We start from the raw sequence: 22,421 nt of genomic DNA, 5'->3' as shown, positions 1-22,421 counted from the left end.
AAAAGCCGAAATGCCGAAATTCTGGCATTTCGAGGACTCGTGAGCAAGCGAACACTCATTAGTTAGTTAGATTCGTTGAGATAATGATCAGGAACATTGGAAACGGTAAGAACGTGTTTTTGGTGTTCACGGTAAGTTGGGCCTCGAGGGGCTGAACTAGGGCCCAATAGGCTTTCGGGCCCATTTGGGAAAAATTGGTAGAAAATGGAAATCTGTTAAAATTGCATGTTAGAACTGTTAATACTGTTATGGATATAGGCTAAATGGGCCTAGATGACAAAATCGGCTAAGTAGGGCCCATTAGGGGTTTTAGGCCCAATAACTCGATTTCGCTAAAAATGGGCCAGAATCACTGTTTACACTCATGAATTGTTAGTAACCGTTAATGAACATGGAAACCCTAATTTTTGGTAAAATTACAAGATTACCCTTATAACATGAAAATGATCGTTTTGCCCCTAGGTAAAAATGATCATTATACCCCTGGGGTTTATATATGAACTTAATGCATGGGATTTTGATAAACATGATATGTATGATATGCACATGACATGTATGATATGCACATGATATGTATGATATGCACATGAGATGTTCATAAATGCATTAGGTTGGGTTTTTATATGGATGGAGGAAGTGCAAAAGGGCTTATGCCCCAATTATTAAAGGGCTTATACCCCAGTTATTAAAGGGCTTATGCCCCAGTTATTAAAGGGCTTATGCCCCAGTTATGATGAAGGGCTTATGCCCCAGTTATGATAAAGGGCTTATGCCCCAGTTATAAAAAGGGCTTTTGCCCCGGTTACTAAAAGAGGCTAGGCCTCCAGTTATATGATAAAGCAGCTATGCTGCCAGTGGAGAGTTATGGCAGGGTGGGTCGAGTTAATCCCCACATGGTGTGTTGGTTGGTACGGGTGGAGAGTAGCGGATGGTGGGTTGAGTAGTCTCCCCAAATGGGCTTGCATTCTTTCATTGACATTATATGTGATATTGAAATGGGCCTATGGGCCATACCGTTTACAGTAAAGGCTTCGGCCTAGTAATATGAAATATGAAAAGGCTTCGGCCCAGTGTTATGAATTATGAAATATGAAAAGGGCTATGGCCCAATACATGTTTGAGATTGGTTTTGGGCTTAGACCCAACAGGCTGTTATTGTTTTGGGCTCTGAAAGGGGCTTGTTGCACACCGAGTTTCCAAACTCACCCCCTTTCCTTAACCTTGCAGGTGAGCCTTGATGTGGGGACTTGGGCCGGAGGGGATTCAGAGTAGCCACGGTGATTGTCTTTGGACTTTTAAATAAGCGTTGGTTTTCATTAGTTTCCCTTTAATTATTATTTATTTTTGGGTTGTAATAAGGCCACTTTAACTTTCCTTTTATTTCTTTTCGGGATTATTTTAATTTTAATAACTTCAAACCTGGTTGATAATTGTTCAAATAGGCTAGACTTAAGACGTGTTTTCAAAGCGATACTTGTTTTCAAAATATCTCAACACCACGATTAATCGATTTATCAAAGACGTCCACTTAAACAAATTTAAACTCGATATAACAAAGTGTGGCTATGGCTGTGGGCATGTCTAGGATTGGATCCAACCAAAGAGCTTGGTACTTAAGCAGCCTTCATGGCTCACCTCCTCTGTCTCGGATACCTACCTGATGCCCAGCTTCCATACACTTTGTTAACTCAACAAAATATATGGTTTTTAAAACACTAAAATGGAACGTGGGTTTTCAACTCCAACGTGGCACGTCAGATTCGGCCATAACGTCTGGGCCGGGTTTGGGGTGTTACACCCATTGTGAATACAAACCTTCTAATAATACAGTGAGAATTAGTTAATTCCACTAACTTCGGTCCTAGATTTCAGATTTGGAAATAAGCATTTCCAAGTTTTTTGAAAAAGTAAAATTCTTTTCATCTAAAAAAGGAAAGAATTTTTGCTACAAATAGTTGAACTAATAAGAATAACCAAAACCCTCAACTATCTACATTTATTCCCCATTCACCCGTCTTCATATCAACAAGCCTATAGAAAAATTTACAGAAATAATATTAAAATAATTTTTTTTTACTCAAATAATATTGAGTCACTTTTATTTACCCAAATGATAAATTTTGAATGGTAAAAAATAAATTTCCAATTGCGAATTTGGGCATTGGGAAACCCAAAAAAAATCATAATAAAAAAAGTAAGACTTTTAAATTTATAATTCTTAAAAATTAAAAATCTTTAAAATTCAAAAAATAAAAATTCTAAAATTCAATATTATTTTTTAAAAAATATATAATTTTAAATTTTATGTTTTATAAAGTATGAAAATATAGTTTTTTTAAAAAAAATTTAAGTATTTTTAAAGAGTATGGACCAAATTGACAAAAAAAATTGTAAATATTGAGGGATAAAAATGTTTATAAATTTTAAAAATTGATTGACCAATGAACCGATACAGAGCGATTGACTTGGGCTAAAAATTCTATTTGAACTGAGAGTTGAATTGATTTTTATAATTTTATAATTTTGAACTTTTTATAATTTATGTGCTTTGAACTGGTCAAGTCAAATGTTTTGGGAATCAATTAGTCGAACTAGTTTGAAATTGGTTCAATTGCTAATTTAATCAATATTTTAACTGGGTTTGATACCTTCCCTAACCAATTTCTGGTCCAATTAGTCTAATCTTATTTAGATAACATTGAATCTTAAAATTTTTATATTTTTTATATTTTTAAAATTTTCTTTAATTTTTTAAAAAATTATTTTCATAATTTTTTATTTTATAATTTTAAAACTTTTACTTTTTTTTTAATACGAATACTTTTTGGGGATTTGCTCAAATCGGCACCGAAAACCAAAATTATTTTTACTGTTAAAAAATATGTTTTAGATAAATAAAAGTGAATCTATATTATTTGAGTAATGAATTAATATTTTAATATTATTTTTATAGATTTCCCCAAACCTATCACTAACAAAACTTTTAATATGACAATATATTTGAAGACTTTGATCAATTAAATCTTGATTTCTTTTTTCTACTTATATGACAATAGAAAATGAAAGGGTATGGATGAATTTACTCTTGTTTAAGAATGTGGCCTGCTTGTAGAACAACCAATGCAGCAACCTTGCTTGGATTCTGAACGCTCTACTTTGTTGCAGCTGAAAGACAACTTCTTTCTCAATCGATCTGCTTCTGCTTATACCTTTGCTTATCCAAAGGTTTGTTCATGGAAACTTGAAGGACAATTTGGTGGGGATTGCTGCACTTGGGATGGCGTTTAATGTGATGAAAACACTGGTCACGTTATTGGACAGCAGTTTCCTTTATGGTTCTATCCACTCCAACAGCACCCTTTTCCAGCTCCATCACCTTAGAAGGCTCAACCTTTCGGACAATGATTTCAATGGCCCTTCTGCAATTGGAAACCTTACAAGGCTATCACAATTGGACCTCTCTTGGTCTGGCTTTACATGTCAAATTCGCTTTCAAAGCTGGTGATACTTGATCTCTCTGGAAATGAACTAAAGCTCAAGCATCTTAATTTTGATGGGGTAACTGCACCTTCGACAATCCCTCAAGAGTTTGGCAAATTTATCTTTAACATCTCTCTCCTGAGGCTTGTGAATTGCATGGTAAATTTCCTATTCAAGTTTTTCAACTGCCCAATCTTCAAACTGTCCATGCATCCTTCAATATGTTTCTCGTGGGAAGTTTACCCGATTTTCACAAAAGTAGTTCTCTTGTATCATTGAGATTTGCCAATACAGGTCTGTCTGGTTTGCTATCAGAATCTATTGGGAATCTCCAGTCATTATCTGTCTTGGATGTTAGCTATTTCTCTTTTTCTGGAAAATCCCTAATTCGTTGCCTAATCTTACCGAGCTTACTGCTTTGTTGCTTTACGGTAATCAGTTTTCCAACCAAATCCCATCTTGGTTAGGAAATTAATCTTCACTCTAGTGAATCTCAAAGTTCTTGATTTAGGGTGAGTTTAGATGTACGGTGTGTTTACCCGCGGTTTATGTAAAAATAGCGGTAACGATACTGTAACGTGAAATAAAAAGTAAACTAAACGCATCGTATTGCACCGCCGTCCCAAACCCATCCTTAGATGAAAATAACCTGAGCGGTGCCTACAAATTAGAATCTTTTCTAAATTTTATAAAACTCAAGCATCTCCAATTGTCTGGTAATAATTTTTCATTACTCAACACACACATTATGAATGTTACCATCACAAAGTTCACAATTCAACACTGGGTTCTTGCAACTTACCTGACTTGCCGAATTTTCTTTCGAGTCAGAATGAACTGGAGTATCTAAATCTTTCTGGTAACAAAATCCGTGGGGTTATCCCCAAATGGATATGGGATTTATCTTAAGAGGAAACTTCTTACAGGTTTCCACCAACCAACTGTTGTCCCTTCATGGACCAGTCTAAGAAAGTTGGACCTTCGTTCTAACAGGCTACAAGGGTCCCTACCAATTCCACCCGCTTCCATTTACCAATATTTTGTCTCGAACAACCTACTCGGGGGAAATCTCATCAGGGATATGCAATCTGACTTCTATAACTGTACTTGACCTATCAAATAATAGCTTCAGTGGCATGCTTCCACAATGTTTTGGGAATCTAAGCAAATCTCTTTCAATTCTAAATTTTCAAAAACGACGACTTTCTTGGCCCGATTCCTCAAGCACGTGAAAAAGGAAGCCAATTAAGGGTGATTGACCTTGGCCAAAATCAATTGAATGGATATATCACGTTTCTTAATTTGGGAAATAATCAAATAGAGGATACGTTTCCCTTTTGGTTGGGCAGGCTTCAAGAGTTGAAAGTGGTCATCAACGGCACAATGGATTTCATGGTGCAACGGGAAGTCCAAAATCCAATGAGTTTCCCGAATTACGAAACATTGATCTCTCATTCAATGACTTTGTAGGTCGTTTGCCATCTCTTCATTTCCAAAGATGGAACGCCATGCAAGTTGTTGACGTTGGCAAGTTAAATTACTTGCAAGCAAACATCAGTTTTGAAGTTCACTAAGAAATTGGAATTTTAACTCTTCATATGCAATGACAATGACAAAGGGAGGCGTGAAAACAAAATACGATAAGATTCAAGAATGCTTGGTTGCCATTGATCTCTCGAGAAATAAATTTGAAGGTTCAATTCCTCAATCTTTCCAACAAATTACTTTCAGGTCCACTTCCATCATTATTGGCGAATCTCATGGAACTTCAAGCTTTAGACCTTTCTCATAACAAGCTCTATGGAGAGATCCATGAAATAACATAAGTTGATGGTGGTGAAGATTCATAGTTTGAATTTGGGTGGAAAGGAATCATGTTGGGATATGGAAGTGGGGTAGTGAATGGACTGGTTCTTGGGTATTTTGGAAGGAAGATGCAGATTGGAGGAATTAACTCAATGCTTAATTCTCAGGCAGTACAAGTTGGCTGCAAGATTGTATAACTTAATTTGTCTCTTTTTTTTTTTTTTTCTTTTTCCTTGCTTTTAGCTATGAAATATGATCCCATGTACAAGTATTATTAATGAAATAAATGTAATCCACGTTTATATGTACGATACTGCACTCGGCTAAGTATATTTGTTAAGGTTGCAAGAAGTTTGTGGGTTTAAATGCAATTAAACATTTAATTTATTGACATTATATAATTAATTTTTGAAACTTTGGAGAAATAAAAAAGCGAGATGCAGGGGTAACATATTTTACCCATGTTCATTTTGATTCATGGGTAACATATTTATTTTGTTAAATAATAATTAATTATATTTTAATCAATGTTTATTATACATAATGATGCTAATTGATAAATAATAATCAGTTTCTTATTATTTTACATTCAAATTCTCAATTTTACTATTGCAATTATGTATCAATTGATAAATTAATTAACATATTAAACGGAAAATAAATTCAGAAATTATGAAATAATTTTAATATTTTAATTGATATATAAACTTTATAAGTTTAAATTTATCTAAAAATAAATATTTAATTAAATAATAAAATTAATTAGATAATTATCCATTTAATTCAACTTATATATTTATTTATATATTATCTGCAAATATTATCTAATTTAAATTTAAATTTTATCATAAAAATTTTAAAAATTATTTATCCTATTTGGATATTTTTTGGATAACATAAGTAAAATTAAACTGTAAGTAATATTTGTATTTAAATTTTTTATATATTAGCCATTTGATTATAAAAATATTAATTTAATTAAATAATAAAATTAAATATAATCATTTGGATAATTCCTATATTTAATAATTAAATTTTATTAAAATTTCAGTTAGATAATCATAATTTTTAAAATCTCTTATTTAAAATCTTTGACTATTATGTCTTTATTCACTGTTGTTATAAATAGGTGATTGCTAACAATGATTTTCATCCTAATATGTAGGTTTCTTAGCATTTAGCTAATCTATTTTTTTACTGCTAAAATGTTTTTTTTTACAATTTTAAATATTTTTTTGTAATTTTTTAAATGAGAAGAAAAGGAAAGTCTGAGGCAGTTACTAGAAGTTGGAAATAAAAGAGTACATGTTTAAATAAGGAAGGAAAAGTCGAAGGGTAACATTAATGTGATTATTAGAGGCAAAGAGAGTTAGAAGTGAACATTGAAAAGTCACTCTGATCAAACCATTGCCATTTATCAAACTCATAGTTATAGCATAAGGATTTTTGAATAAAATATTTTCAATTATTTATTGGTTTATATTTTTTTTAGTAAATCATATATATATATATATATTCTATAATAAGAAAATTTTAAAATGAGATCTATTGTATTGAATTTATATTAAATTAATTTAGTTGTTTCTGATATGGTTTTTTTCGCACATTCTATTGATTTCAATTTGTTTTAAATATTATAAGAAGGCATATATTAAGGGTATTTAATTGATAAACTATCAATATTAATAAATAATACCATATTGTCAAGTCCAAGTCTATTCTTTGTAGCACGTTGTTGTGTTTTGTCCTTTTATTCATGTTCTAGTCTACTGTTTTCAATTGAAGCGTGTTCTATTAGGATCTTGCTGAAATGGAAAAAGAACTAGCAAATCTCAATATAGAGGATGGTGAAGAAGAAGCATTGATTTTGCCTACTGATGGGGTCTCTCGAAAATTGATTTATGATTGTTGTTTGGTTGGATGTTTTTTAATGGCAAGTGTAGTGCACTTTCCAGCAATGAAGAATATGATGGAAAATCTTTGGCATCCATTGGGAGGAGTTCAAATCTCAGATCTGGGTGGGAAACGATATTTGTTCAAAATTTTCCTTGAGTTGAACATCGAACGAGTGATCATGGGCATTCCTTGGACTTTCAATAACCATTTACTGGTTTTTCACCGATTAAAGGAGGAAGAAGATCCAATAGAAGTTTCTCTTTTTTTCTGCGTTTTGGATCTAAGTTCATGATCTCATTCCAGGATATTTCTTAGAATCCATGGAAAAATTATTTGGTGACTTTATTATAGAATTCATTGACTATGATGTGAAACAGTAATCATGGATGAAGAATTTTCTTCATATTCGGGTCCATATAGATATTCGTAAATCGCTAAAACGATTAAAAAATATAGATCTCTCAGTCAAAATTTACTTATGTGAATTTTCAATATGAAAGATTAACTCTCTTTTGTTTCTTCTGTGGATTTTCAGGCTATGGAGATAAATTTTGTCCAAAAAGACTTATTCAGGGACTGAAGGAGATGGAAATAGGATGGGACTTAACATTGAAGGTGAACACAAGAAAGGCATCAACAATGAACAGTGTTTGTCTTCGTGAGAAAGATGATGCTAATTTGGGAACAATGGTGGGGCATGAAATTCAAGGGATTTGATGAGAGGAGAATTGGGAATGGTAATCAATCCCATTTTGGGATTTAATTTGGAAGGTTACAAGATTCAAGTTGATAAAATTAATGCGGTTCCTTCTAATGAAATGGATAGCCCGACAGAAAGTGGTGATGCGAAGAAAAGGCCCAGGTTTGAAAATATGGATTTAGGCGTTTCTGTTTAATCAGATTCAATAAGGCCCAATTCGAAGTGAATTAATGCTCAACTACAACAAAGATCGGCGCTTGCCAATAGGCAAGTTGTAACGATCCTATAGTCATGGGTGTCAGAAAGTGCATTCTCGGGATCTATTCTCGTAAATTAGACTCTAAAAAAATATTTACGAAGTTAGTTTTGTAGTTAATTAGATTTCGGTTTTGTGAATATGCATGATTTAAGAGTTATTAAATTATAAGGACTAAATCGCGTGTAAGGTAAAAGTTGAATTTTGATTTTAAAATAGTTAAAGGGACTAAAGAAAAAATTATACCTTTGTTTCTTTAAGTGGATGGCATTAATGAGTTACATTATATATTTATATGTTAACTTATTATTATATATATTTAAGTTATATAATAATAAATATATTCGTTAATGTATTAAAACAAAACAAAATTTATTCATTCTTTATTTCTATACAAGCAAAACAAAAGTTAGAAAAGAGAAAGAAAATAAGAAGGGTTAACGCACCGTTATAAGGACTTTTAAGGTTCAAACTTCAATCGGTTAGTCAATTTAGTTTCTTTTCTTGTAATTTTTATATATTTGGAATCCCGGTACTTAGGGCTAGTCGACTCGTGTTGTAATTTTTAGTATTACTTAAAATCTTAGATGTTAATATTGTTGAATATTTCAAATGCTAGGAATTAAATTGATAGATTTCATTGTATAAAGTGAAAATGGCTAAATAGTGAAGTTAATTCTTGATTTTGAGTTTAGGGACTAAATTGTGAAAAAATTGAAATTTAGGGGTTTAATTGAAAATAGGGAGCTAAATTTAGAATAAAGTGAAATTAGTATAAAATATAGGATTAAATGTGAAGAATAAAAATTAGTCTCGGTTTAGGGACTAAATTGGAATTTAAGCAAATATTGAATAAAAATTTAAATATTCAATGTGAAATTGAATTGTGTTGCATTGATGTATTTTAATTGTTTTAATTTTATAGCTAATGTCATATCGAAATCCTCGACTAAAAAAGGGAAGGATAAAATCGACGTCGAATAGCTCGAAATCCATGGTTTGTATTTCTATAAATCTGAACGTAGTTGTTAATTGTTGTATTTCGATTTAATACATATGGTAAGTGGTTGAGGTGAGAATTTTGGCATTTTGATAGTGAATTGAAATTATAGTTGATTGATATGGATTGAATTGGTATATACATTATGAATGTATTGATTATTTGAATTGAAATGGATATATGTGTAAATGTGATAATGTGCAAATATGAGAATTGGATATTGGTTGTATTTGAAAAGTGAAATGAAACCCTATTAACTGTATTGAGTTGAGTCGGATATAGATGGCATGCCATAGGATAGGAAGAGTTCAAGGTTTTTTTTGACTTCGAGTCGATAGGGCACTAAGTGCCACTTTACTTTGGTTTAACTGATGAGACACTGGGTGTCAATTTTTATAGCGGTGGGTGCAGTTATTGCTTTGAATTATCCGATGAGGCACTCGGTGCCAAATTGGTGTGTTGGTTGGATCCGTGCATCCGTCCGAGTCCGAATCGTGTTAATAGGGGTAATTAAATAATAAGTTATATGATCGATATTGAAACGGAAAAATATGTGATTTGGAAATGGAAAAGTGAATTGATATATAAAAGGTGAAAATGTTGTGAACATAAATGAGATATATGAGTAATGTACTCATGAATTGAATATGGTTGATTTATGCCATTGTTTAAATGAAATGTTGAATGATCTATGAAAAGCTATTTTTATAGCAAGTGATGTTAATTGAGTTATATGTTAAACCAACTAAGGGAAAAATATTTGTGAAATTGAGCAAATCATGATATAATGTGGTATTATGCATGAAATTGAGATGGTGATAAATTTACAATTGCTTGTTAAATAGTAATGTGATTATACAATTCAAATTGAGCATTCATGTATCTTTATGTCTTTAAATGTTCGGATTATAAACCTATCATTGAGTTTTACTTAGCGTATGATTTTGTTTTCTGTGCACAGGTTAGGTACTTCTCTTTTGATCACCAACTCAGCATCCAACAGCAATTCTGATCTCAAATGTGGTGATGTTTACCTTTTGTAATGGCATGTACCTAGGATGTCTTAAATTGATAGTTACTTTGTGAATGGTTTGTAATAGAGTTAGAAGTATAATGTTAGGTTGAGCATATATTTTTGTTTGGAGCCATAATTTGGCATGTTGTTTTGAACCAATGCTTGTTAGGTGAATGTGTATTTAACTTGATGTTTTAGGTAGTTATAAGCTAGGCTAAAATGATTGATTTTGGCATGTTTAAAACTTTGATTTGGATGATGCATGGATGAAATGTTTTGATGGTATAACTTGCGGTACCAATGAAAGTACATTGGTTAGACACCTAGGACAATTGTTTTTGCATGTTTTGAGCATGTTTGATCGTGTTTTGAATAGATTAAATGATTGGTAATTGAGTTGCTTAGTGAGGAAATGGTAAACTTGAGTTTTAAGATACTTTTGGGTGCACACAGCCTAGCCACACGAGCGTGTGTCACACACGGGCAACATACATGGACGTGTGTCTCAGCCATGTGAAGCACACGGCCTGGCCAAACAGGTGTGTGACCCCTACATTTGAAAGTTTTCTAACATTTTCATAAGCTTTTCAAATGTTCCCAATTTAGTCTCGAAACACTTTTAAAGGGATTTTAAGGCCTCAAAGGCTTGAATAAGGGATGATATGCTTGTATAATATTGGATTATGCTATGTTCATTGAAATGTTTTGAAAGGAATGATTTATGTTACGTTTATTTGTTAATGCTTTGTAACCCTATTCAGGCGATGGATACGTGTAACAGCCAGGTTTTAGCTAAATTGGAACAGTGATTTTGGAACCACAAATCTGATGTCATAAAATTATTTTAATATTATTTTCGATATTTTCAACATGTTATTTGATATGTGTGAAAATTTCGTGAGTTAGTTTTATCGTTTGAATAGTCAATTTGAGAAAAAAGACTAAATCGTGTAAAATACAAAAAGTGTTGTTCTATTTGTTAAAGGTATTAAATAGCTATGGAATATTAAATTAGAGGTCCTTATGTTGTAATTAGACCATAATTAAATTGAGTGGACATTAATGGGCATAATATCATGAAATTTGGTGGTTTTTATTTAAGGTTAATATTGGTATTTGATTAATAATGTTATTATTAATAAAACAAATTGAAGCCATTATCTAATATCATCATCTTCAACCGTGAATAGCAAAGGAGAGAACTATTTTAGGGCTTGTGATATTCAGCCATTTCATAATTCAATTATCAAGAAAAGAGGAATTTGGAATTAGATCGAGGGAAAGGCAAGATTATCGAGTAATTGACTCATTTCGTCGTTTTCATACTCAAGGTAAGTTCGTATGTGGTAATTTCATTATAAAAGTATATTAAAAGTTTTGATATTGCATAAACTGTGATAATGAGATTATAGATTATGTTTGAATTGTTAAAACGACTCTACGAATGCATTCGATGATAGAAACGGAAAGTGTGAAGTCTCGGTTGAACTTTAGGAATAGATTTGGATACTAGTGTCTTGTTATTAGATGATAAGTTGAGTTGGCTTCGGGCCATGATATTAGCACTTCGGGTACGAGTTATACCGATTTGGCTTCGGGCCATGATAATTTTTTCGGATAAGTTACCTTGATTTGGCTACAGGCCATCGTATAGGTACTTATAGTATGAGACTATCGAGTACCCAATTTCTATTCCGAATGGTTCAAGGGGTAAACGAATAATGTGGTTGGGAAAGAGGTTAGTACGAGGCGATACATGTATGTACAGAACCTATTCCAGTATTAAATAGAGAAAGTTCAATGAGATAGTATTTAATCATGTCTTAAGACATGAAAAAGGTTTGTAGTTAATGTGAAATTGGTTAATTTACACTTATTCGATGAATTAAGTTATTTATATACGAGCTTACTAAGCTATGAAGCTTACTTCGTGTTTTTTTTCTATGTTTTATAGTGAATCAAGGCTAGCTCAGATCCGGAAGTCGTCGAGAACATCATCGCACTATCAGACATCTATTTGGTACTTTTGAGTTATGTATATTGGTATATGGAATATATAGGCTAGATGTGGTATTTTGGTTGTGATTATAGCCATTTGAGTTGGCTTATGAATATCTATGTTTGGTTTGTATATAGCTAAGGAAGTTGGCATATTTTGGTTGATTAGGTTGTGTTTATATTTGTGCAAATAGCTTATTATGAGGCGATGAATGAAATTGTGTTGCTTATTAATGATAGGTATTATGGATATCAAATAGTAGAATTTTGAGTATTGATTTGCTAGTGAATTAAGATAAATAATGCATATTTGATGGTGACCACATTGATGAATTATGATGATGAGTTTTCGGTATGAATTTGAATAGCCTAATATGGTATTTGGATACTTGCATTGTTGATATTGGGAAAGCATGTTTTGATTTTGATTTGGTTGCTTGGAATTCCCAATTATGCTATTATTATGTGCCATATGAGCTATGCAGGTGGATGGTAATTTTGGGTGGCAAAATGGCTTGGTAAATAGCCTATTTTTGTCCATACTGGCAGAGACATAGGTGTGTGTCTCAGCCGTCTGTGACACACGGTCATGTTACACGGCCGTGTGTCCCCTAGTGTTGTTATTAAAATGAAGTCAGTATGCTCCACACGGTCTCACACACGGGCGTGCGACTAGTCGTGTGGTACAAGTCAGTATACCCCCTAATTGGCACATGGCCTAGCACACGGGCATGTGACTTGGACGTGTTGCATAAGTCAGTATACCCTACAGTTTTGGCTCGGCCTGGCACACGGGCGTGTGTAGCCACTTCGAAGGGCACACGGGCTAGACATATGGGTGTGTGGTTAGCCGTGTGATCCAAGTCAGTATGTATGCCCTGTTTCCACACGACCTGAGACACGGGTGTGTCTGGAGCAGTGTGAGGCACACAGCTTGATCACACGGGCGTGTGACCTTTGTATGATTGAAATTTTTCTAAGTTTCCAAAATTTTTGTATGATATCGGTTTAGTCCCGAATCACTTCTAAAGCATGTTTAAGGCCTCATAGGCCCTTATAAAGGACAATGTGATTGTGATGAATGATTTATGAGAATGAATGTTTTATGGTTGATAAATGTATGCTATACATTGTATATTGATCAGTAATACCTCGTAACCTTTCTCTAACGACAGATACGGGTTAGGGGTGTTATAATACAAGTTAGGGGTGTTACACAAACCGACCGGGAGAAATGAAACTATTAAGTTGGAATGTCATTGGGCTGGGGAATACATGGGCTATTAGAAAGCTTAAACATATGATGCAGAAATTTTTTTCCCAAATTGTCTTCTTTATGGAGATGAAGTTAAATTGTTTCAGGATGGAAAGATGTTATCGAAGATGTGGTTTTTAGAATAAGATTGTGTTTCTGGCCGATGGAACACGAGGGGGATTGTGTTTAGTATGCAAATTAGGAACTTTGATTCAACTTAAAAGTTACTCAAAAAATTATGTTGATATGACTATTAAGGAGGGAAAAGATAGTCCTGAGTAGAGCGTGAGAGTATTTTATAGGGCTCTTGACCTTTATAATAAAGAAGGGACGTGGAATTTATTGAGGCATTTAAGAAGGGATTAAAATCATTCGTGGATAGTCTGCGGGGGTTTTAATGAGAGTTTTTATGCACATGAAAAAAAAAAGCGTGAAGTGCCAAAGGAGGAGAATAGGATGGATGACTTTTGCAAGACTTTAGAGGACTGCTTTTTAGTGAATAATCCAAATTTGATATAGCTGATCAAATCTTTCTTTTTCAGCAATACCAATAAGACTACTTATTTGAATACAAAAATAATAGAAAAAATCATTTTATTTTACTTTTTGTGATAATATAGACTTAATAATTGCAGAAAAATCTTTTAATAAATGAAAAGAAAAATTTTGAACTACTATTTCTTTGGCAAAACCCCATTTAATACTTTTTATATCAAATGGTTCATAATCAAGTCTAAATTTAATAGTAGGAAAATTTCCATCTATATCATTTGTAAAAACATATGATTGTAATAAACTGAAAAAGTATTTTTAAATTGAGTTTGTTGGTTGTAAATAACTTTATTTATTTTTGAAAAAATTTCTACTGGTAATATTTTCCTAGCTTTATTATATAGACACAATCTAAACATTTTATTCATGATAGGACTATTTGTCCTTTATTAATAAAATATTGAAATATATCAAGAAGATTGTTTATCTCCTTAATATCTATATATTCTATTTCAAGCTCATGCCAATCTCTATATAAAATGGATTTAATAATAAATCATGAGCTTCATTTTCTTTAGTTGTTTTTTCAACTAAGAATTGTGAGAATTTTGTAAGAGCTCTTCTGAAATTAGCTCTTTGTTTAGAAATATGGGTTTTTCATATTTCATTTATAAAATTATATAATTCTAGTGATAATCCTGGACTATAAAAATCTTTTATTTCTGGAATTTGTTGTTGTTTCAACAAATTTTCCGCTCCTTTTATAATTTCAGAATAACTGGCTTGAAATGCCGAATTTAGATCTTGAGACCAATGGTATTGGCTTACTGTTCTTGGTGTGAAAGTTAATTGAGATCTAACTAGTTGTCTTACCAATTGATAAGGAGCATAATATCCCTGATTAGGATAAAATGATGCTTGTGGAGATATTGTAACAAATCCTTTATTAGGATTTATTGTCTTCCTTTTGTTGGGTTTTTTATGGACAATAGTCCATTCTCCTACTTGTTCTAGAGGTTTTTTACCTCCATTCATAGGGCATGCTAAGATAATCAATAAGAGTATTATTGGTGCATTTCACATATAAAACTTCAAAATTAAAAGTACATATTTCATTATACTATCTAATTCTCCTAGGTATAGTTTCTAAACTTTTATTAGTAAGAAATTGTTTAACAGCTTGATTATCAGTTTTTATAATAAAATTTTCATATGCCAAATATATAAGAAAAGTCTTTATTCCCTTTTTAATAGCTAATAATTCTTTTTCATATATAGCATAATTAATTTCATTTGGTTTAAATTTACCTGAACTATATCCACATATTAATTCTTCATTTTTAATTGTTTTAGCTTTTAAAATACATCCCCAATAATTTTGTGATGCAACTGTTTCTAAAATTAATGTATCACCTTGTTTAGGTAAATAAACTTTTGGAGTATAATTTATTTCTGATTTTATATTTTTTCATAATTTCTAAATATTTTTTAGTCCAGATAAAAGGTTTATCCTTTTTAAATTTTTCATATAACTCACCTACTTTTTTTTAGAGAAGTTAGGAAAGAAGTTTCTTCCATAATTAACTATTCCTAAAAATTGTTGAAGTTATTTTTTATCTTTAATGTTTTCAGAAAATTCTTTTATTTTTATAATAATATGATCTTGTAGTTTAAGACCATTTGCTGATAAATTTAATCCTAAAAATTCTATTTCTGTTTTTTCTAATTCTATCTTCTTACGACTCAAGATTATTCCACGTTTTATGAATTCTTGAGAAATAATATTTAAATGTTTTTTTATGTTTTTTAATGTATCTGAAAATACTAAAATATCATCTATATAAACAACACAGAAATTTTTATATTTATTAAATATAGAATCCATCCATCTTTGGAAGATTTGAGGTGCATTATATAATCCAAATGACATTTTTCTCCATTGATAATGACCGTTAGGTGCACTAAAAGCTGTTAAAGGTTTAGATTCATCAGTTAGCATTATTTGCTAAAATCCCGATTTACAATCAAATTTACTAATATATTTTGCTTGTTTAGCTTGATTAATTAAAACATCCTTTCTTGGAATAAAAAATCCATCAAAAATAATATTTTGATTTAATCTTTTATAATTAATTACCATCCTAGCTTTTACTCTTTTTATTTCAGCATAGTTTCTTACCATAAAAGCAGGACTAGAATGTGGACTATTAGTTTTTACTATTAATCCTTTTTCTAATAATTCTTTGATTTGTATATCAAAATCATCTAAATCTTGTTTAGTATAGATCATAGGTTTTACTCTAATGATTTTATTAGGATTTTCCAATTTTATTTCACAATATCTAGGACTATTCTGTCATAATTTTAATGGTTCTTCACTAAAATTATCTTCTAGGATTTTAAACAACCAATGATTTGTTTCTAGTTGTTTAATCTGTTCTTTTCTTGGTGGTGTAAAGTTTTTATCACACACAAATTTATGATTTTCTACTAAAGGTATTTCTACAGAAGTTTTTTCTGCAGATAATATTATTAAACTATAGAAAATGGTAAATGTTGATATATAAAATTATTTCCTAATAATATGTCTCCATGTATTTCAGGAAAACATAATATTTTAGGAATAACAAATCTAACATTATTTATGTAGATTAGTATATTTCTAGCCTTAAATCCTATTATGGTTTCATTAACATCTATTCCTATATTAACTCTAATTGGATTTTTCATTGGTTTCCATTTTTCTACAGGACTAGCATTTTTTCTACAACTACTGGTGGTAGCTTCGGCGTCTAATAAAGCATGTAAAGAATATGTTTTATATTCTCTAAATTGAAATGTAATTTCAATATATGTATAATATTTTCTTGGTTGAAAATTTGAAAATGTAATAACATCACTATTTCCAATTTTCATCTGTTGAATAATTGTTGAGGTTTGAATTTCTTCCATTCTAGTGTTTTTAGAATTTCTACTAGGTTTAGTTGGAAAAATAGGTGTTTGAACTATTTTCATTCCTATTGGTGTTGAACTTGTACTTATATTATCCCCGTCTTCCTCTGTTTGAGTATTTGATGGTAAAACTAAATTATCATTTGTATTTGTTATAACATTATTTTTAAAATATAATCTATCTCCTGACGACATATATTCTATAGTACTTACAGGTTTTAAAGTACTAGCACAACTTATTCTATCTATCATCCAGTCTCTTAGTATAAATAGATCTTTTAAATGTAATAATTTTGGCTGTATTTCTGTAGTGAATTTACTAGGTTCAAAAAGCTCAATAATTTTATTATTTATTTCTTTAATTTCTACTTCTGCAATATTAGTATATTCATTAATAGAAGTCTAACTTATTGCTAGATTTTCTGCTAAATCATTTATTTCAAAATTTTTTTCTGAATTCTTAAACATAAACACTCTTCTATTAGAGGATCTGTAATAGATATAAAGTAATTTGGTTTAATTTTAAAACCTATTACACCAGTATGTAAATTAGATTGAATACCTCCAGTAAGTGCTTTTATTGGATTTTCAAATCTGTTATCTAATAAAACTACTATTATAGGTATATCATGACCTTTTCTAAATAAAGCTCTAATTGTTATCATAATTATACCTAAATGTATATATCTAACTTGAGGATATTTCTTCCTAATTCTTTTTAATTTTATCTTTAGTAAACAATGGAATTTATGTTAATCCACCTCTAGTATCTTTAGCGACTCTATTGCCACTAATTTTTTCTATATGTCTTTAACTCAATATCTTGAATAAGAAATTTTATATATTTCTTGTTTAGAAATATGATTTTTATTTATTTTTCTATCATTTCATCAGAAAAGTCTTTTTCTTCTCTGATTAAATTTCCTAATTTTATATCCTGTTGTTTAGATTTAGGAATTTCTTCTAATTGGTTTTTAGAACTACTTCCTACATTAAACATAAATATATATTCTTCATCATCTAAATCAGAGTCTGTTTCTGATATTAATTCATATAATATTTCTTCAGGATTTATTTCCTCTTCTAAATATATTTCTAAATCTTGTTCTTCAAGAGTTTTAATCATTTTCTTTGCATTTTTTCTTTTAATCGGACAATTTGTTGCTATATGACATTCTTTATCACATATGAAACATTTACATATTTATTTTTTAGATTTTTTAGAAGTTTTTCTTCTAACAAATTTTTTCTTTTTATTATTATAACCAGTATATTTTTTATTTCCTGGTTTCCATCTAACTAGTTTATATATTCTATTTTTCTTTCTATGTTTTTATAAGTTTTAGGACGTATTGATTTACATCTAAAATTCCCACTCATTTTCTAAAATTTTAGTACAATGTTTATCACTTAATTTATTTTTAACTTGTTTAGAAGCTTTATTTTGTAAGTAATGTAAAGTTATTCTTTCTTTTACAAAATTTATCCTATTACCTATAGAATCTATATTTTTTGGTTCTACTCCAGCCTTTTTGCTATGTTTTTCTAGATAATTTACATATTTTTGTATGCAAATTTTATCTCATGGTGGTGGTAATTTATGAAAATATTGGTTTTTCCAAAATTCTATATTTTCATTTTTTTAATTTTTGATATTCATGAAAAAATCTTTTAGAAAATTCTTCTAGATATCTAATATCGCATAATTTAATTTTTGACAATATATAACTAGATATACTATCCTGATATTTTTTTATCAAAATAGCCACAAAATTTTGTTTTTAGAATAAAAGTTAATCATTTTAAAAGATCTTTAGGAGTTCCTATTTGATTAATTAACTGACTTTTTTGTTGTTTTCCTTTTTCAGATTCCTCCCACCGTCTTAAAAATTGTAAAACATCCCCTTGGAATGTTCCAACAAAATAATTTAAGACATTTTCTTTTGACCAAGTATTGTTGTTGTTTACAACAATTGTCATTGACTGTGCCCAATCACCAATAGTTTTTTCATATTCTGACATTGAAATATTAGTTAAAACTAAATATATTCCTCCTTGGGCCACATTTCTTTTATTTAAATCATCAATCATATGTGGTATAGGTTTACTAGGTTGACTAGAGGACTCTCCTGGATATTTAGTTTTAATTTCATTAGTAGCTATATTTTCGGTTTGATTACCAAAAATTCTAGTTGTATTTTCAACTTTTTCAAAGTCTTTATTTAAAGCTCTTAGATAATCATCTTTGAATATCTGACTCTATTTTTCTTTTTCCATACAGATATGTTTCTTCAGTATCCATTGGTTATGGAATTTCTATATTTTCTTCCTCATCTGTTGAAGTATTTTCTTTATCAGATTTATAACTAGTAACCTTCAAATCTTCTTGATTATCAGAATTACTAGAACTACTACTGTCTGTAGTATCATAATTTTACATATAATGATAGTTAAATAAAGTAAATAAGTCTGTATGTTTTTTATAAAGTTGTTCTATTAAATTTAAATATTCTACTCTTTCATTTTTATCTGTACTTTTAGTAAATTTAAATTTCAAATGTTCTATAAGTTCTTTATAAGATTGGAAATCATATTTTTGTTGACGAATATATTTTCTTTTCTGTTTTTCAGAATTTTTTCTTCTTTTATTAGTAGAAGATGATTCTTTTGAAGCAGTGTCTTCTTCCTCAGATAAAGTTAATATTATATTACTATTACCATAATATAAATGACCTAAATCTATTTCTTGTTCTATATTTTTGTTAATAAGAACCTGATCTAATTTATTATTTATATTAGATAATACTTCTTTAGATTCGTTGTTCAAATCTAATTCAGTTACCTCTCCTAAATTATTAACTTTTTGTTCAACTTTATTAACTTTACTATATAATTTATTAAAATATATAGAGGTTATATCCATTAAACTATTAAATCCTTTACTAAGGGCCGAAATATTATTTTCATTCTTAGAGTCTATATGCATAGCATGTTTGCAGGTTTTATCTTTATATAAACAATCTGTTTCTTCCATGGTATTTACCTGTGGTACCTAAGACCGTCTGTTATGTTATTATGTCTTAACACTCAAAGGCCTAAGGTCTCTCACTCAGACTTAAACAGGCAAAAGTAAGACAAAATAATATATATGGGTTTTAAGATAAATAACCATAGAATTAATTGAATTGTAAATTAAAGATAAGAACTTACAATGAATACTACGATATTAATTCTCTAAGTATCGTTACTCTGAAGGCCTCTGATTCCAATTGCAGGGAATAAGGGATGCGGAAAAAGAAGGATTATAATATTACAAAGACTACAAAAGAAGATTTTACAATGAGAGGATATTTGAAAGGAAAGTTAAAAGTTTCTAAAACTATTTTGGATGTGGATATCGATGCCTTGTTTAGGCTACATACATATCTTTTTATAGCAAAATTTTTAAACTCTATTTAATTTTTCTTCAATCTCGCACAGTGTTTCTGATAAGATCTTCTCTTGTCATTAGCGTAGTTGCTTCCATGTTGCATAGTCTTGTCACATCATTTCTCTTCCACGTTGCAACTTTTTCTGATGCCATTTTCTTCAAGTTATCTTCTCTTTGTCCATTAGTGTTTCTAGGATATTATCTCCCTATGTGGCTAGCCTGTTTTGGCTTATCCTTCTTGGATATTATCTAGATTCATTAACTCTATTTCATCTCGTAGGAAAGGGGAAATTTTCCAAAGAAAACCTTAGAGAAAGGCTTGACAGAAGTGTGGCCAAAACGGAATGGATGAATATGTTTCCTGATTTTTCAGTAAGACATTTATCCCATTCTTTTTCTGACCATTGTCTTTTATTTATCCAAATAGACAAAGACGAATGCAGAATATTTCGATTTGAAGCTTGGTGGATTTTAGAAGAATCTTGTGAGAGAGAAATTCGAAGGCTTTGGGGGCAAGTTCTGGAAATGTATGGGAAAGATTGATCTTGTTGCAAAAGGGATTGAAAATTTAGGAGAGAAAGATTCGTATGAAAAGACGAGGGCTTATGGAAGATCTTACAAAGAAGATGGAGTCTTTAAATAGTCAAGAGAGAAATGAGGAAAATCTTGTGGAATTAATGGACGTGAAGTTACACCTTAACAGGAAGATCGAGAAAGAAGAAGCTTTTTTGGGAATAGAGAGCACGTTCGAATTGGTTAAAACAGAGAGATAGGAATACTGCATTCTTTCACAAATTTGCATCTCAGCGCAGAAGGATAAATAATATTTTCTGTCTGAATGATTAAAATGGTAAGGAATTTAGGGAGATGAAAACGATGAAAAAGAATGTCTGAGATTACTTCCAAGATTTGTTTTCCATAAATGGTGTTGAAAATCTGGATCATATTTTGGGAGGTGTGGGACGATGTATCTTGGACGATATGAATAGAATGTTGACTGAGAAATACAAGGAAGAATAGCCTATGACAAAATGTTGGGTATTCATCTAACCCCGACACCTTTGTTGGGCTCATACCTCTTATGCTTTGATATAAGTGGAGGCTTATGTTCTAAACATGATCGAGCCCATAGCCGGTATGTTGGGTACATGACTTGTGCATGGCAAGGTTTTACTAGCAACAGTAGAATTCATAGCTCAATTAAAGATTTAATGGTATCCCCTCATTGGCATTATGTGGATTGATAAATCTGGAATGTGGCCACGAGTTGCTTGTTCTCAAATAAGCAATTTATCACAGTCATTTGTTGATAGTGATCATATTAATCATTAAGAAGGCACAATGGTGAAAATGAGATAAAATTGGGTTTTATTGAGTCAAATGATTTAACTCAAAGAAATCAAAGATATTATATGAGTGTAACACACACGTGATGAGGTCATCAGATAAAACAGTTGGATGAATTACTTTTATAAAGAGTATACAATAAGGAATTTTCAATCATGGTACTTCTTGTGGACTGACTCCATGATTAGGTAATTGCGAATTATCAAAACGATGCTTCTGGACATAATTACAATCATTAGAGCCTAATTGTATATGTCTGATTGGTCTCTTCACTAGCTCAACAAAAGCTTCATTGGACTGCATTTGAACCAGAAAAAATTTTTATGACTTTGGGAATAATTTAATTGAGTCGATTTATTCGATGTGGAATTAAATTAGGTGGTCGTACGAATTGTTTAACAAGAGAATTTGATTAAAGAATTTTCTTAAAAAATTAATTTGGAAAGTCTAAGTGATTTCTGGAAAAATTAATTTTGATTAATTAAAATTAATATGATATTTTTGGAAGTTAATTTTCAAGTCAGACAATTGCTCCAATAGGTAATTGAACTTGAAAATTGGACTTAAAATCGTAAATTGGACCTGAGAACCCAAAACTAAGACCAAGACCCAAAAATTGATCGAACAAGGCCCTGTATGTGGAATCGGGCTGACGGTCCAATCGGTGGCTAAATCAGACCGATCAAGTCGTCTTTGACCCAAACCAAACTAGCTACAGCCGAACTGGCTCAAGGTGTCATAAGGGTGTCGCACTTGCATCACCAAACAAGGTAGTGCCAGTGGCTGCGACGGCA

This window comes from Gossypium hirsutum, chromosome A07 (genome assembly GCF_007990345.1).
Source record: "Gossypium hirsutum isolate 1008001.06 chromosome A07, Gossypium_hirsutum_v2.1, whole genome shotgun sequence".
Lineage (NCBI taxonomy): Eukaryota > Viridiplantae > Streptophyta > Magnoliopsida > Malvales > Malvaceae > Gossypium > Gossypium hirsutum.
This window is presented reverse-complemented; position numbering follows the sequence as displayed.